This window comes from Macrobrachium nipponense, chromosome 13 (genome assembly GCF_015104395.2).
Source record: "Macrobrachium nipponense isolate FS-2020 chromosome 13, ASM1510439v2, whole genome shotgun sequence".
Lineage (NCBI taxonomy): Eukaryota > Metazoa > Arthropoda > Malacostraca > Decapoda > Palaemonidae > Macrobrachium > Macrobrachium nipponense.
In genome coordinates, this window is record NC_087206.1 from 28,450,062 (window position 1) to 28,467,561 (window position 17,500).

At 35.5% G+C, this 17,500-nt stretch overlaps 1 long non-coding RNA gene across 1 annotated transcript in view; it reads left to right on the forward strand.

The window, feature by feature from the left end:
- Positions 1-17,500, forward strand: part of LOC135225445 (uncharacterized) — a 140,146-nt gene that overhangs the window by 31,195 nt on the left and 91,451 nt on the right. Inside the window, exon 3 of the long non-coding RNA XR_010316961.1 lies at positions 1-51. This exon is cut by the window's left edge and continues 36 nt beyond it. This is a non-coding gene — a long non-coding RNA (uncharacterized LOC135225445). The remainder of the gene's footprint in view (positions 52-17,500) is intronic.

Here is a 17,500-nt window from a genome sequence, read left to right on the forward strand (position 1 = left end):
CAGATGTTGTTCGGAGCGAATGACACAATGTTTTACTTCTAAAAGAATCTCGTGAGTATATTTTTTGTTGTTGTTGCTTGATGGTGATGTTTTAATATTCTTGTGCATTTTGGAAGGGAATGGTATTTCTTACACATATGTATATGAATTATCTACACACATACATACGCATACTAGTTGAAGTCAGCTACGCTGGTGGCTTTCACAGTCTAGAGAAAGATATTCTTTTGTTTCAAAAATCTCCCCTTTTTTATTAGCATTAGAGAGGATTGAGCGAAGTAATTAATTTAATTATAAATTCCGGTGACTGGTATGATATTATTGTTACTGGTATAACTGTTGAAGCTCAGGGTAAGAGTATTGTGCTGTTGTATGCCGAATTTTTTTTCTCCTTTTTTTTGAGGGGCGAGGAAGGCGTCATCAGGACGGTGGCTCCTTCTCTTAAAGGTGGTTTGCTCTGCATGCAGATCTAGCTGAGAATAGTGACAAGAGGCGAGGTGGCCAGGTTTTATTGGTGGGGGCTAGGCTCAGCCTATGCGCCTCTATTAGTGATAAGATTTTCCACTAGCCGGTGTGCTGAGGGGATATCTTGAGTGTGTTATCTTGCCATCCTTGGTTCTCCTTTGCTGATTGGCTTGGGGTTCTCGTCACAAATATGCACATATCATATATTGAAGAAAGGACTTTCCTCAGCTCCCCTTCCTGAAATATATGCCGGATACATTGATGATATTTTCTTCACTCCAACTTCTGATGAGGTTGTCTCCAACCTGATTACCACCTTAGAGATCAACCTTTGCTCAACCTTCACTTCAGAATGTCATGTGGATGGGCTTTTTCCCTTTCTTCAGCTGTGAACAATACCAAACTTGAGAAAAACTTTAGGGCCAAGGTATTTATGAAAACAACCAATGTAGAATGCTGCCTCAGTGTCAGAGGGTACTCTCCCATTTCACACAAGAGATCTGGTGCACTCTCTTACATGAATAGGGTCCTGACACAGTGCAATAATTGGATGAACACCGACAAGGAGCGTGATTGTATCTGCCACCTCGTGACTAAGAATAGATATGCCGATAACTTTATTGAGAACAAAAGAAAGTTATATCAGTATGCAGCAGCAGCCTAACAATCTACCCCTCACAAAGAAAATATCGTCATCTACCAGAGAATTTTTTCCATGACAGGTAGTGCAGGAGTGTGATGAACATAGAACTGATATCAGTCATCCCCCACCAATTCTAATTCCCCTTTGGTATGAGGTATGCCCTAGGTATAGTGAATTGCATATTGTTGGGTCTTAATATTGATGAATGTCTGGTTGTGTGTAAAAAAATAGATGCATAATTAACCAATACCTGCAAACCTACCAATCTACTATCATAGTGGAGGTGGGTTGAGCATGAGTCTTATTGGCAAAACCTGAATTCGACAGGCACATGTACAGCAGAACCGATATCACCTTATGCAACTCTTGATGACTCGCTGGCCAAAGTTCATTGTACATTGTTTTTTTAACCAGGCGCCAGCTCGAATCCCACCGATTACGAAGTACTTCTTTCTCAATTAGATTTCCTCTTGAGTGCAAGTTATTCCTAAGGTATAGTGAACTGGATTTTAAAGGACATTTGTGGCTTAATATTTGGGTATATAAAAAATATCATTGTTATGTTATACATGTATGTATGTATGTATGTAGTATGTATGTATGTATGTATGTATAGTGGTGGATGCTAACCCTGGTCAAGATTCCTGGTACAAATAAAAAGTAAATAAATAAGAATGATAAGGTCAGAATTGAGATGTTTAAATTTAGTGTGGTACTACTGCTTTTAATATTTAATGTTATTTTCATAATATCACAGTGTACATCTACTACCTATCAGTATCATTTAATCCCATATTGAAGTATATAATTTCAGTATGTAATCTGATTCTTGAAATTTTAATTTTTTAGTATAATACGTCGGACAACTAAACTCCGGCCCGCATTCTTGGTGCTAAATGACGTGATCAGTTCACATTTGCGAGGAAGTTTCTGTTTGTTACCGTTTGTTTTCAGGGTGAAAAAGACTAAAGATATAGTCATCATGTATATTAAATGAAAGGTCTCCCGAAGTTAATTAGGAAAAATTAGATGTGATTTCTTCCTGTGAGTTTTGGTTGGGACCATTGTTAGAAAGTTTATGAGCATAGTTATTCAATATTTGAGATTTAAAGACCGAGGTCATATGTAGATCGTGAAACGGCAGTTGAAAAGCCATCTGCATTTCCATAGGGGCGAGTGAGGTCAACATTTAATAGGTGTTTGAGTCTTGACGAGTATAAGGTGACTATGGCACATTTTGTTGACCAAAAGGTTTAAAAAAAAAAAGGAGGGCAATATCGAGTTACAAATTCAAGAAGAGAGAAGTCCGTTACAAAATCAAGGAGAGATTCTTGCGTAGCTGGAGTAAAAACAAGGTCATTTCTAATAATTTTAAATGTTGACAAAGAAATGATATATTGATATGAGGAACAGTTTGTTAGGTATTCAGAGATTCATTAATGTGACATCGTTAATGTATTTCATATTTGAATTTATTGAGAAGCGAAAAAAAATAATAATTTGCTGAGTAGACTTCTATGGAGCAGTTTATTTTGTTTATGTGAAAAATGGTAAAAACATTCCAAACATACGCGAATAAGGCAGAGCAGCCGGCTGATCCAAATTTAAGAGGAGATTAAAGATAAGAATGAAAAGCAGAGAGGAGAGGAATGGGATGGGATTTGTGCTTGACTTCCAAAATTGGAGGCAGAAGCCAGAGAAAGGATTCTTTCAAAAGCGACGATGAATCTTCATTTAGTGCCCTTTGTTCAAGAGAGTCGGAGGGAATAAGTTCTTTTTCTAGAAGCACATAAATAGACTGCTTGCTTAAATTATTAAATATAACAAAGATTTGATTGTACACATTTAAATGCTAATACTTTTCGAAAGGAAATTTTGCAAGCGATGTCATTTTTTCTTGTATGTGTTGCGGTCTCATCATAATTTTTATTTTTTTTTGAAATGAAATAGTGACTGCTACTTGAGCTTTTTAGTTTTTTTTTTTTTATTTATGATCGTAAATGCATTTTATCGTCGGCAGGTTATCATATACTTGAGGATGTGATATATTTCGTTGAATATAAGAATTTATCGCTGTTCATTATTTTAGAAGTTAATCGAAGTATTCTTCAAACTGTTCTAAACTGAAAGTTTCTGCCAGAGAATTGAATGGCAGTTGTAGAAGATTCTTGTGCCACATTTGGCAAAATTTTTGAAATCTGAAAATGTATAGCATTTTGAGGGATGTTAGAAGCATGTTAGCGGTAAAAAGTTACAGATATAGATAAAATGTGGAGAGTGTAGAGCATTCTTTGCAAATTCAGAGTTTAACTCTGTTTTGTAGGTAATTCAAGAGAATGCTGGATAAACTTGAAACTATATCATCGCCTTGTCAAAGACAAGTTCAAAGGCTATTGAGATGAAGTTAATTTATAAACTTGGAAAATTTTAACAGTAGTTTTCTTACCAGTTTTAAAAATAAATTGATAAGTACAATCAAGTTTTCTTCCCAGGAAACCTGCTACCTGGGAATTAAAGGAAAATATATATAAATGGCAAAACCTTTGGAATTTTAACATTGATTGATATATATAAGAATATTACAAGAAATAATTATACATAGCAATAAGTAATGTGTTACCTTAACTGTGAGTAGGTCAAGGAGAGGAAAAACTAAGCCAGACAACCATTTTATCAATGCTGGATAACCCTATTCTGAAATGATGTAACACCCATTAAAGTTAACATTTATAAAAAGATAATATTCTTCAATTGTGTATTTTACCTGTTTTTTTTATGACATTGAAAAGGAAATCTTAGCTTACCACTTATGTACAATACTATAAAGAAGGAAACTTTCAGCAGAGCTTCAGACCCACTTTAAGTATTTTCCCTAACAATAGTTGGTACTCACCGTAGTTCATCCGAGCAAGAAGTGGCTGACGCTTCGTAGAAACCAACTGTATGTTCCGACGGAATCCTCCACAAAGGTGAGGTGAAGTCCGAGGCCTTGATGAACAATAAAGCTGGGGGCCAAAGAACATCCCAGGTTGGACCAAAAAAAAAAAAAAAAAAAAAAAAAAAAAAACGCCGTCCAAAATACGGAATCAAAGGGATAAATGCAAATGCCTCGTGAGGGACCCTTGACTCAAAGTAATATTATGGGAGAAAACATTTTTTTACACTTGCTTTTCATCCCATTACCACAAAACATTTTGAAGCAAATAGAAATACGGTCGAAATGTGTATCCGGTCATCGGTAACACACCCATACACTTATCCAACACTTAATAGCTTTTGAAATAGGATTAAGTAATCGTAGTACAGCGTAGGCAAGGTAAGAGTTTTATGCAGGTTTTGGAGCCTGGGCTGTCGCAATGGATGTGTATCCACACCCGATAATTATGCCTTGACGTTGACTCTAAATCTTAAGACACTTTTATCCCTGGTTACTGTTTGGTGTTTGTGAATATGTGAATGCATTTGTGCATTTGTCCCATTTTTAGAATATCCTACTTAGATGCTCTGGTGTAAGTAGTAGTTAATTTTACAGGTGGTCAGGGGACGATTACTTGCCGCCTCCTGTCATTATAGTTCAAGAAGATTTATGATTAAAAACGGAGTAGCCTTTGGTCAAAATGGGCTGTTTGTAAGTGCGTCATATCCAGGAGGGAATTTGGGTAAAAAAAAAAAACGTGTTTTCCTCGGTAAAAGATGTTTTTTTATGACATTTGTCCACCCTTCAGATGCGTGCGTGTTTGTGTTTGTGTGTGTGTGTGTGTGTGTGTGTTTTTTTTTTTTTTTTTTTTTTTTTTAAGTAACTCTTCTACCAAACGCTATATAAAAGGCATTCCAGTTTACCGGAAATAGGTGAGGCAAGTCCAAACACGACAAGCGCATACGAACTAACTTCGGATGGGGAAGCAATAGTGGAACAGCCTCGGGGATTAATTTAGGTGTTTCCGGATAGTCTCCAAACAACTGCCGGCCAAAATCCAGATGGCCGTAACTGGACAGACGTACCAACACACCCACACACATACACACCTACAAACAAACGCAAACACACACCCGAGGAAAAGAAAGTGGAATTTTCATTGAACGAAGACAGATGTATACAGAGATGTGCAGGAAGAATTGCTGATAAACATTCATATATTTCACGTGCCTTATGATGTTTTACTTTCAACAGTAATTTGCTATGATTCTTTTTAGCATTCTTGCGTATTTCATTTCATCATTTTGTACGGAAACCCTTGCCAATGAGAACTGTAGTCCATTCTGAATTTCTGCAACAACACTGTAGTTAGACGATCAAAGGAAACTCAAAGCTTGTCAGATATTATATTGCTTTTTCAAAAGAGACCGATTTAATACCTCTTAGGTCTGCTCATCATCCAAGATCTAAAGAGTAACTATTTATTTAGACGAACACCGCCCATTCAATCTTTACTTTATTGAAGGAGAGACAGAGAATGGTTTCCAAAAACCATTTCATTTATGCTTTGTATAGGTAACTATCTTTTGGCATTATGCCGTAACTACTGCGCAATTATCTGCGAAATTTGGCGGAAGCATAATATAAATCATTGTCTTACTGAAATTTTTAGCTCGTTCTGTTATTGGGTAATAGTTGACGGTGGTGCGAGTTGACCGGTACCCTTCGATGCGCTGCTGACGAGCCGTCTATAAAGGTTGTATAATGTGGGTCATTTTATGGAAGTTTCACTGAAATACAGTTCATCCAGATTACACTTGAAATGTATTTACAAAAATGAGTGACCGCAGTGTTCTTTTTCTCCAGAGCTACCTCTTATGAGTGGAAAACGACTTTAATGCTTTTAGTTTACCGTGAAATAAAACTATTGTGCCGGCTTTGTCTGGCCGTCCTTCTGTCCGCCCTCACATCTAAAAAACTACTGAGGCTAGAGGGCTGCAAATTGATATTTTGATCATCCACCCTCTACTCATCAATCACATCAAGTTGGAACCCTCTAGCCTCAGTTTTTTTTTTCCTTTTATTTAAGGTTAAAATTAGCTATGGATCGTGCATCTGGCAGCGCTTTCCGGAGCCATGGGACATACCCTCACTCTACCGTATCTGGTGAGCAACTGGATAGCTGCCGGTCATAGTTGATGGTTTCATAGAGCATTGTATGTTGTACAGAAAACTCGAGTGTTTTTACTTGTTTATTCTTCACATGGATTTCCCCGGAGCAAAGGAATGAGAACTGAACATAGTTGAAATACAAAAAAGAAACCCATTTAAATATTGTGTGAATGAAAGAAATGGGAAAAATTTATATTGCCGGGCAAGGGGTTAATAGTACCTTATGGCTACTTGCATAGTTTCACGCTTCCCAAGGGCATGATAAATATTCTGTATTAAAAAGTTGACTTGAAATAATGCTTATTTATTGGGCAGTAACTTAATGCAAAACTTGACGTAATTTGCAGATATTGTCGTTTGTCAATTTATTTAGTTACAGAATATATGACATTATGGAAATCTAGTATATTCATAAAATTGGACTTTTTCATTTTACAGTGATGTATATCCAAATGATGACTAGAGATCACTATAAAACAAAAACAATCGTTTAACGAGCCCAGTAATCTTTCCAGTATTATACAAGTGCAAGGGCTATGGGTGGAACTGGGTAGGAAAAGGAAGGGAGATGAGAAAACAGACCTTTGGTCTTTTGAAGAACGAGTGTTAGAGCAAAAATAAATAAATAAATGAATAAATAAATAAATAATGTAGGAATGAAATTCGAAAGGATTTAGCGTAGATCATAAATGAACTCGCTGATGTTTTTTTTTTTTATAACGTTAATTACAAGTTTGTGGTAGGCCGCTAGAAACTGCCCACTTTTTTCTGCCTAAGAAAACCATCTCTAAAGTATGGCATGAGGAAGGGAACCCAGTACGGTAATCATTGTTCTATAGACATTTTAAAAATCAAAGTCAGCAACTGACGTGGTTTACGAACTCCCGCAGAAAATCTTCGTAGAAAATAATCGTCAAATACAGCAAACAAATAAATAAAATGCCGATTGAAACGTGGCGGTGTGTGATGAGAATGAAATGCTAAGTTTAGGAGGGTGCAAATCAGTTGCTGTTATTGGACCTTAAACTTTTCAAAGTATTTTGGAATGACATTTTACGTTAAGAATGCAATCGAAGTATTGAAACTGTAAGAACCTGGGGAGATTCCACGGCTTTGTTCAACGTATCCTGAGGTTTACAGTGAATGAGGAGCATAATATAAACCCAGTCCTCCTCTATGAAAGAAATATGATCAAGGTTTTCTATTTTCATCCATCCCTCTCCTTTTTTTCTCTTTGAATCGTCCCTCTTCATGCAAAAAAACAAAACAAAAAACAAATAAATAAATTATTATTTGAATTTTGTAGCGGGCGCGTTTCCATGGTCTTCTAGAAATTCATAGTCGCCCTGGTAGTTGTAGTAACCACAATGGAAACCTTACTATCGTTCCTGATGGTTTCCTATGGAGTATCCACTGGGTCTATTTCTTCATTGCAAACTTTTGTTTGTACCTGCACTACGAAGAGAAAAGTAAAGAATGAAAAGAAATTTGCTTCTATTTCGGTAAAGGATTATAGTTCAATAGTGGCTTCACAGGATACTAAGCTTACCTGGCCTAGCAACCGCATCTGCAAATCTCTCTCTCTCTCTCTCTCTCTCTCTCTCTCTCTCTCTCTCTCTCTCTCTCTCTCTCTCTCTCTCTCTCTCTCTCTCTCTCTCTCTCTCTCTCTGGTTGATTGAACTTAAACGCCATCGGGCGATTACCGAGTGACGTGTGGAATTCTAATTAATATTCGTCTCTTTCCGATCATTTATTTCCAATTTGTAGTCGGAAATAGTTTAAGCGATGATTTATTCAGAATAAATGATTCGTTCAATGCCTAACACATTATGCCCAATTTTTTCTATTTTAAAACATGGTATATACTATAAAAGATTTATGAAATTGTTGCGACTTCATGATTATGTTTGCATGTATGGCCATGGAAATGAACGTATGTTTTTTTTATTTATTTAAGATATGGAGCGTTTTCATCTTGATTTATTCAATACTTTTTCTATAGCACCTTTTTATTTTCTTATCGATCCATGATGTCATAATCCTGGTTTCGCATTTCTGAGTCTTGCTCGAACATATGAGTCGGTGTTCAAAACACAGACGAATGCAGTGGTCATTGCCGCTTCAATTGCTTGATTATGGTTGAACCCCCTGTGCAGAGAATGTCTGCAACATTCTGCTTGGCACATCCTGCGCCTTTCACCTCTTATTTTGCAAATACGCTCTCTCTCTCTCTCTCTCTCTCTCTCTCTCTCTCTCTCTCTCTCTCTCTCTCTCTCGTTGGTTAAAAATAAGTATATCTTAGTTTAACCAGACCACTGAGCTGATTAACAGCTCTCCTAGGGCTGGCCCGAAGGATTAGAGATTTTTTTACGTCGCTAGTAACCAATTGATAACCTAGCAACGGGACCTGCAGCTTATTGTGGGATCCGAACCACACTTATTCGAGAAATGAATTTCTATCACCAGAAATAAATTCCTATGATTCCGCGTTGGCCGAGCTGGGATTCGAACTTCGGGCCACCGGATTGGCAGCCAAGCGTTGGTAATTAAGGCACTTTTTCACTCCACTCATCACTTAGTATTTCTGAATTTGAATTTCCTGTCACTAAACTATCGGCCTGTGTTCATTCCAAACGACCAAACCATTCCAAAATCTTACTGATCCATCCTTTCTTCTTATCTGACGTATACCATGCAAACAATAATTCATCTCAACAACTTTAACGTTTGTCATTCAATTACCTTCAGCATCAGTACTTCACGGCCATAAAGAAGAGTTGGTCCAACAGTCAATACCATCCCATCATGGCTTCCATAGACAATTCGAGTTTCTTCCTAGTCCTGTGATCACACCCTGCTACCTTCATTGTTTCACATATATGAGTAACTTAATCTTCTTTCAACTTGCCATGATCTGTATTATCTTTTGTTGTTCTGTCATCGTGATTTCTTATCCACCTAACTTTACTCTTCCTTACATTTGCTATTGATTTTGTCCTTTTGCAAGAACTTAATTTTCATTAGTTGTTGTAGTTCCTCTTCTGTATCCCAATTCAAAACAGTATAATCTGCAGACATCTGCAATTCCACATTCCATTCATGACCTGCCTTTATCCCACAAGCTTGCACCTTCGTCTAATTTCTTGTCTCTCACTTCCTTATATTAGTATGTTCGTCAAGATATTCAACACCACTAGAGATAACAATCCATTGTGTCAGACACAGTTTTACACCAAACCAATTGATAACATTCTTAGCTTCTTCAAGCTACATGAGATGCCCCTGCATTCCTCTCTATGTATTGTCTCAAGCTTTATCCAGGTACTTCTGTGCCTTTTATAGCTTCATCCTTTTACTTCTCATATAACTGTTTATAGCTAATATTTTAGTCATACCTTGTTTAAACCTACACTATTCCCCTATCAATCCTTATGTCATATGTGTCAGTTCCTTGAAAAAAATCCTAATGTACAATTTTCCTGGTATTCTAAGTAATAGTTATACCACTTTCATTCTTATAGTCCTGTCAGTCAAATTAAATTTCAAACTAAGGAATAATACAGATTCTCTCGCCCATTCCTTCAGAACCTTTCCCTCAACCAGAAATATCTGACAAGTCCTGCTCAGTCACTCAGTGACACCTTCATCACCTGACTGCAGCATCGTTTGTGGTCCTTCACTTCCTTGTGTCTTAACATTTTTGAACCTATTACTTGCCCTCTGTACATCTTCAGTTGTCACTTCCAAACCATTTGCAAACTTACCCTAACACCTTCCATTCTTGTATCATTGAGCTCTGGCTTCCTCAAATCTTTAATATACTTAGTCCATCAAACCAATACTGCATACATTGCAGAGGCATTTCTCCATTTACATTTTTTTATACTCATTTGTTCATTGATCTTTTTTCTATGATTTTTTCCTATTGATGAACTTGTTCTCCCTGAAGCCCTGGTTCCTTTCTCCCACTTTCTTCCTGACACATATTTGTAAATATAATATATATATATATATATATATATATATATATATATATATATATATATATATATATGTATTGATTTATTCACACTATTGTTGATACATTTGACATTATAGAGCATGAGATCTGTTCGGATCTCAGGTTTGTAGTAACAAGCGTATTCAAAATAGTGTGAGGAACTAGAGACGTTAAGTGGGCACTGTTGTTATTAAAACTGTATACGTTTGTAGTAAATCGTAACCAACAGATTATATATATATATGTATATATATATAATATATATATATATATATATATATATATACATGTATATGAATATGTATATATTATATATATATATATATATATATATATATATACTATATATATATATATATATTATATATATATAAATATATATATATAAATATATACATACATACATACATACATACATACATACATACATACATACATACACGTCGTGCCCAATTTAAGCAATGCATCTTCATAACTTCGGTGTCGAGGACCTTTGTTATCGCGACGCCACTTCAACACAAAGCCGGTAATTCAATCATCAGTGTTTGGTTACAAACTGTCTCAATGCGATGCCTTGATGCCGAAATTGGTTTTCCATAATGGCAATGTAAACGTCGTATCAAGGAGTTGCGAATCTAGTGTATCATTAGATGGATGAGGAAGGTCTGTTGACGAAATGCTTTCAGAAACGTAAGCTTACGTAAACTGGTGATAGGTTCATTAATTAACCCAGGTTATCGTATCCAAATCATAGCTAGTTGCAACAGAGTTTAATCTGAAGGCCAAGATAGTATGAATGAAAACAAGAAAGACTCCAAAATGTATTTCAGAATGCAGTAAAGTCTGCTTATCTTAAACTGAGGTAAAATTATTGTTGTCAAGGTTTGGAATCGTCTGTCGTCTTCTGTTAGAATCTGTCGAATTTGACGAGGCAGAGATATGAAGATTTCATGAAATTAATTTTTAAGGTCATATAAAATAATCTTCGCTGCTTCATGTATATTTGTTTTTAAATATTGCATTTTAAAATGTTTTGGTGTGTAAATTTCTTTTTTAATGTACGCCTTTCAAAAATATTTGTTAGTAAACTTGTTTGTATTGAAAATGAATTCGCTTGTGAAGTAGCTTCAGTTTTAAATATAACGATGCTGTTTAAGTTATCCTGGTTGGTTCAAAATACCATATATTCTTGAATATTTATGACTTAAGATATGTATGTTATTGCTAAAATAACTTGTATCTCTAAAATTACGTGTCTTTTAAGATTTTTTTTTTTTTTTTTTGCATTAATATTTTTTAAGATATATTTTTTTTATTACTATTTATTCTAAAATATTTATGCTAAGAGTCCGTTCCTTGACAGTTCGGCATGAGGAGGTACTTTGTCACAGTCAGTCGTGTTTTAGACCCAGAGAAATAACTGTTAATTGGTGTTGTCTGACGGCCGTGATTAATGGTATCTAGGGCCAAGTTGATTGCCTTCCAAAACTCATTAGGTAAATGGTATTTGACCCTAGTCACCATTTTGGTTTCTCGAGGCTTTTATTAGCCAACGAGGGGTTTTGTATTTTGCCTCGTATATTTAATGTTTGTTCATTTAAAACATATTTTTTTATTATTGTTATTCTTGCTGATATTATTTGATGTAGTCTTTCTTATTTTTCGTTTTATATTATCATTGTTGTTGATGTTATGTTACCACTACCCAGGACCTATTCAAAAATGAGAGATGGTCGAGATGCCAAATTCCGTCCCTGTGAACGTTACGTATCGCTCCAAATCTTAGGCTTAGGTACGTTAATTATGCATTTTTTTTATATATAAGGGCCAGTGGCGAGAGAGCCCAGCCCTTCAATGGACGACGGCAAATATGAACGCGGAGTGTATTACCCGTAGAATATAGTTGTCACAGACAGAAAATTCATGGATACAGTGCGGCTTTCAATTATCATCATTATGCTTTTGTTACATTGCTTATGGAGACGGTTGGAGTAAAAAAAGTATAAGACAGTGATGGTATAGCGTTATTAGTTTTGACATACGATTTTTCATATTGGAAATATTATATTGGTTACAGAAAAATACAGAGTTTAATCTTAGATTTCAAGTAACTAAGGAGATAGATGGATGGTTTTGGTCTGTTTTTAGCGTATGACCCCTTTTATTGGGCTTTCATCTGTCAGGATTGTTATTGGTCTTTGCCTAATTCTTCTAGTGGAGGAAACAGTTCGAATCTCAGTATGTTATATAGTTATATGTTCGGCGAATTTTGTTGAAGGGTTCTTCGATAATAAATGGCACGGGTAGACCTAGTTTTTTCTTCTTTTTTTTTTACCCATAATTGAACGCTTAGTTGCAAGGATCCCTGGTATATTTGAGGTACCTGCATATGCTGTTGGAGTTTTGTGCTTATTCTGGGAAATTACATGTTTATCGCGTCCCATCCCATCATCTTTATGGGTAATTTCCTGATTTTGGGTAGTAGCTTGTTTATTTTATATAAAGAAAATTTATTACGTGCAGATGAACCCGAAGTCATTTAAGGTACTTCCTTGCAACTCAGATTGTCAAAATTAATATGGCTTTTCCTTAGCGACATTTACTTCCGGATGTGATGTTTCTGCCTACATGATTTGGGGTAGAAGAGAGACTTTGTCCTTGGCAGTCAACTCTTCTACGAGGAGTACACTCTTAAATCAAACCAGCAGGTGGAAGGGACTTTTTATCATTGGTAGGCAACCCTTCTACTAAGAGAGAGAGTTACCCTCAATACTAACCTTGTTCTTCATCCTTTGACTGTGTCATAGCCATTGTATACTGGCCATCCATGGTCTCTGATTTGCGTTCCCTTGTTTGAGGGTGAAATCACCCATTTTCCCTTTTTTGTTGTTTACATGTTTTATTTTTTCCAGAAAATGTGTAGGACAGGCTGACGAGAAAGAAAAAGTGGCTCTGTGGATGATCAAGAAAGTGCCTTCTTCTTTACCTAATAGTTTCCTTTTTTAATAAAAGGAAAAATATATCTTTTCCTTCTCACAGTTTTATCATTTCTAAATCCATCGTGACTCCCCTTCCCCAGTTGTTGTGACAAATCTGACGGGTTTCTCTTTTGTCTTACAAAGTTTCCCGGCTCCATCTTGTCGACCAGTTGCTTCCAGCATTATTTTTATGACATATGGTCATCTTTATTTATACTCATAATGAAGTTATTGTAAATAGCGTAAATACTGTTGATGATTTGACTGCTTGCTGTTCTGTTGATTATTAGTATATTGTTATGAATTTATTGATTAGTGTTGCCTCTAATTTTATGTTGTTAATTTTAATTCTTTGGGAGACATTAAGCTGAACCTTGGGCTTGCTACTCTTTACCGTAAGAAAAATCGCAGAGTACTTTACTGAAATATTCGAGGCTTAATGTCAGGTTTTCTTGTTCTCCAGATTTGTGCCCGTAACTATTTAATATTTTTATGTGAGACTAGAACTGGATAGCCTGTACATTATCAGAAAAACTGGGAGTGTAGTTGCCATGAAGATTTTGGTTTTAAGACAGTGTTTATGTATTTGCTGTTTACCACAATCCAAATATTGAGGATTCTAATATGACTGTCTGTTGGAAAGTATTAGTATGTCGCAGTCACAGGATTCAAAAGCGTGGAGACTGCAAAGCACAGTGAGTGGTTTATTTCAAATTTAGAGATCGAAATGGCCAGTCCCCTCTTGAGTTCTGTTTCCTCCGATTTAGTCCAATGAACTGAGGAACCCACATTGTACCATTGAGATGGACGTATCTGTCCATTAGTTTATTCCTAATTCCACCATTTGAAAAACTGTCTGGCTGAAACCCAGAGACAATTGGGATCTCAGTATTGAAGCTTGTTAGGTACTTGATATTTCAGATACTATATGAGATGCAAATTAAGATTAGGACAAGTGACAATGTAGACGAGCTTACTATGACAAAGTGACCAAATTCAACACATCTTTCACATGAAAATCACACCATTTTTGTTTGAGTCTGGCCATGCTGCGAATAGAATTTACCATATTAGAGAAATTACAATAATTCCTTAAAGAGGAAACTTGAAGGAATTACGCAGCCTCATCTGTGGTGGACCCAATTGCTGTCTTCTATCTTTGGGTTAGGCTCGTCTTCCATACCAAAAAATTATGGTAGATTGGTTACTGACCCTGAGGAAAAGGCTGAACTGCATCGTTATTTATTTGAAGCTAAATAGCAGCTGAGGATGTCCCTCTCCCTGATAATTGTCTTTCTGAACCTGTTCTTACAAAATTTGTATTTTGCTCAAGGGATGTTAAGAGAATTCTTGATAATCTTGATAGCTGGGGTGAAGACCCTCAAGGTTTCTATCTAAAAAAAAAAACGTTTCCAGTGTGTTGTCTCCCAATATTAGTAGATTCTGTAGATTTTGTAGATTTTTATGTCGACGTAGTATCTGCAGACGAGTGCAAGCTTAGTAATAGTGCCTTTTCCAAACAGAAGTATATCTGCAGACTGCAGTAACTTCAGGTCAATGTCTACTCTCCCTATGCTCTCCAAAGTTGCTGAAAAGCATGCTTTTAAACCACTATAGAAGTTTGTGGAATCCAAATGATTGTTTGCTGGTAATCAATGTGCATATAGGAAGTACTTATGTACCCGTGATAAGGGTTTTGAGTTTAGAGTAATTTAAATGGATTTTAGTTCTGTTTTCGATTCAGTAAATCATAAGACACTTGTTTATAAACTTCAAAATTTTTGTGTGGGTGGATATGTTTAGGATTATTCAAGATTTCCATACAGGAAGGCAGCAGCAAGTTGTTGTTGATGGAATCTTTAATGAACAAGGGCCTATTGTATTGGAATTCCACAGGGTTTATTCTTGGTCCACTGTTATTTTTAGTGTATACAAGTGTTATGGTTGTTGGCCATGAAAACGAGATTGTTCTGTATGCTGCTGATGCAGTCCATTTAGCTGAATTCCCTTACAACATATAAAGTATACATATAAAATATATATAATATATATATATATTATATATATATTATAATATATAATTATATATATATATATATATATATATATTATATAACATATAATTATTATAATATATTATATTAATATATATATTATATATTATCTATATATATTATATATAATATTAAAGATATATATATATATATATATATATAATATATAATAAGATATATATTTATATATATAATATATATATAATATAATATAATAAAATAATATAATACATATATTATACTATATTATATTATATATATAATATAATATATATTATATTACATTGTGTATGAAAAAAGTTAAAAAATATATTTAATAAGCAATGATAAAGTTCATCAAGAACGAGCTCTCTGCTGCTGGTGTCTTCGTTCTGACATTTTATACACGCTAACATAAAGGTCTACTAGTGTTATATCTGAAATGAAAGAGAATTAAGGTTAATTAGCGTTGGTGGTCTTTTGACTGTCATTTTAGGAACTAATGCGAGTTCTCAAACGGTAGTCATAATAGTATTAAGTGTACGAAAATTGCCTTTCTTGAAAGGAGAGTCGTAGGAGGGATTCTGGGAAGCAAGGTATAGAGACTCTCTAGACCTTGCTGGGAAGCAGGGTTTTAAACGCTAAATTAAGAAACATTAAGGGAAGTATCAACCGAGAAACGACAGGTAATTTGTGATTACTGTGATACCTCTCTTTCATAGACGTTGAAGTACCACGTAAAGGAGATGAATTTTACCCTACAATTTTTGGAAAGACGACGCTCACCGGCCTGGGTAAAAATTTTGATAGCTTTTGCACTTTTAGCTTGAAATGCTTTAGATACTTTCTTCCACTGGATTTCCTCCGGATGTTCCGAATTTCACAAGGAGATAATTTTTTAACAACAATATTTCATGGGTAATTGTTACCTATCAAGGTTTTTCTTTACACATTTATGAAAGTCCTTTAATGAGAAATTAATCCCCTAAAATAATCCAACTACACCAAGGATGCCATTTATACACAGTTCAGCGTTTTATACCTAAGTTCAACGCCGGCCATAACGTGTCGGTCGACTGCAACCAGTCCAGTGACTCTCGACTCCTTTTAGGTGCAAAGACAGATTGAGCCCCTTTTTGACATCCAGTGTGGTTTATTTATTTTCGTGTCCCAGATATAATTTGGGAAATTATGGCTGGACCTCTCAAGTCCACATAGATAGCCATTGGAGGGTTAGTCATCGTATAGTTTTTTCATCATAAGTTGTTTATAAATGAAGTTAATTCTTTTTATAAGGTAATTAATTTCGTATTATTTTAAAGCTAAATACACTTAATTTATTTATCATAATTTGTTTAAAGAGGAAACGACAGAATGACGTCGTAAAATTAGTCGAAGACAAACGCTACTATACTATTCTGTTATAATGAGGTATTTGCCAAAAATAGAATAATTGGGATGTATATCTTTACATAAAAAAAAGTACGACACAAATCCCACTGTGTACATATGTTGCAAATAAACTGGAGGGGTAACCCCTCCAGGCTCCACCCTATGTGTAAAGTGATACATGGTGAAAAAAATGGGTGGAATCCTTTACTGTAGTCCCCAATTCTAAGTGTTGATCAGACCTGGCAGCGAAAGTCTGAGACTGAGCGAACCTTCTGTAAGTTAGCCTCACTTGCATAATTGAAAGTAATGTCCTATGTGATATTTAAAAGAAACGGAGGAAAAATATATTCATGGTAGCAAGAGATTTCCCTTACAGGAGTGGCTCATCAGAAAATACTTAGATTTGAACACCTTTCAATCATAGATGAAACCCATTTGTAGAAAACTTCCATGAAACTGTTCATCTCATACACACACACAGATGGCTCACCAGCAGCGTGCCAAGCCCCCAAAAATTTGCTTTATTCATCTCTATCTCATGTACCCACACTTGCTTCCTGGATAAAGAAGCCCCTCGTACCCATTACCTCTCCCTCCATTTACCTATTCCTTACTAGGTCCTCTTCTCCTTCTATCCTAAACTTTCGAATTGTATATATTTTTTTCATGAACCTATATTGCTCTATTCTTTCCACATGACCGAAACATCTGAAAACACTGATCCATCCTTTCACCTTCACTGTACCTCTTCCTCGCCCTTTCACTTCTTGTACTATAATATTGGCATAAAACAATTCATATCTGCAGCTCCCAGCTTATGCCTTTTCTTTGCTTTCAGCATCCATACTTCCACAGAGAACAACTATTCTTTATCACACTTCCTGCGACCTCTCTTTGTTT